Source organism: Trypanosoma rangeli, assembly GCF_003719475.1.
Source record: "Trypanosoma rangeli strain AM80 chromosome Unknown Tra_15.4_contig_00701, whole genome shotgun sequence".
Classification (NCBI taxonomy): domain Eukaryota; phylum Euglenozoa; class Kinetoplastea; order Trypanosomatida; family Trypanosomatidae; genus Trypanosoma; species Trypanosoma rangeli.
This window is the reverse complement of record NW_021706448.1, coordinates 1,197-2,680: the sequence shown is the minus strand read 5'-3', so window position 1 is coordinate 2,680 and position 1,484 is coordinate 1,197. Positions and strand designations below refer to the sequence as shown.

The window sequence follows — 1,484 nt, the reverse complement described above, 5'->3', positions numbered from 1 at the left end:
CGGGTATGGCTACATTAATGGCGTGGGAAAGCTTTTCCACATGGGTTTGTGCTCTTCAATTGGAGGGGGTGGCGGCGCAAGTCGCGGGGTTGAGCAGAAGACGTTGTGCCCAACTCTGAATTCAGCGGGTGGTAAGGAAGGCTTTTGGGTTTGCGGTTCCAGGACACCCGGGATGCTGTGGACGAGCCCCAGCACCGGGAGGAGGACCCAGTTTAGCAGACAGCATAGAAGGAGAGGGATAGGGAGATTGAGAGGTGAAAGGCTCCGCCACCAACTCCAACACGGTGGTGCGAATGCGGTGGGATCGGGCACCATGGCGGGACTTTTTGTGTGAGCACTTGCGGTGCACTCTCGTGGGCCTGTGGCGGTAGTTGTGAGTTGTGGGGAGCCCTCTCAAACACGTCCAACAGCGATCCCCACAGAGCGGCTAGGTGTGTGTGTCGGCGGCGGCGTAGGGCAGGGCGCACCGCAGCTGATTCTTCTATAGGCGGAGGTGCTAGCCCTTCATGTGGTGGCACGAGCGTTTCAAAATAATTAGATTGGTCATTACTGCATCTGCGTCGGCAGCGCGGGGCACTCATGCGGGTGCTGCGGAAGGGCAGTGCACATGCGCGTGCTTTATTGGGGAAGGGGGCGGCTGCCGTCAGTAAAATTTTGCGGCAACTGCGGAGAAATGCAGCGTAGGGCTGCGTGGCGCCCGACGACAGTTCGGCGGAGAGGCTATTGCGGGGTTGCGGAACAAACAACGTGGAAGGCGGAGTGGGAGCTGCCGGTGCTTTCACTTTGTCAGTGTGCTGTGGAAGGGAAAGGGCCCTTGGAGCCTGCTGTGGTTTGCCGCTTGCTGCTCTGGGCTGTCGCTAAGGCATACGCTGAGGAACGCGCAGAACCTTTTTTGTCATATTTTTTTTTTCTTTAAGGGATGGTGCTGATTCCTTGAGCAGTCTTTTTCTCTGCGTCTCTCTTTATTTGGGTGTTTTGGTTGACTGCACCTGTTCCGCTGTCTCAGACGGTGTTTGTGTGTGTGCGAGGGACCCCGCTTGCATTCAGAGTTTTGTTGTTTTTAATTTTGCCTTGGCTTTGCGTAATGATGCTTCCTTTCTTGTGTGTGTGTGTTTTGGGGACGACGGTAAGTGAGGTATGTGGAGGGGCAAATGGTTGCTAGTGCTGGGCGGTGTGGTGCTGCCGTGTGGTTTGCTTCCCTCTTGTTGTGGTTGCAGCTGAGGGACAGCTGGGACGCTGGTGGGAGGGGAGCCGAAGGTGAGCGGTGGGATTTTCTGCGGCTGTTGTGTCGTCTTCGGGTGCCGCCTCCGTGCCGACCGGAGCGGCGTACGTGCGGGGGTTTGGAGTGCCTCGCAGAGTGTCGCAGCCGCGCATTTTTCGAGCACTGTCTTGGGGAACGCTGCCGCCAAATGACGCGAGCTACGACAGGGACTTGGCAGCGTTGATGGGCGTGTGCCGGAGGCCGTTGCCTTCGCATTGACATC

The 1,484-nt window shown here is 57.6% G+C and overlaps 1 annotated feature.

Moving 5' to 3' along the window:
- Positions 1–226: 226 nt before the first annotated feature.
- Positions 227–262: a microsatellite.
- Between the last annotated feature and the right edge of the window lie 1,222 nt (positions 263–1,484).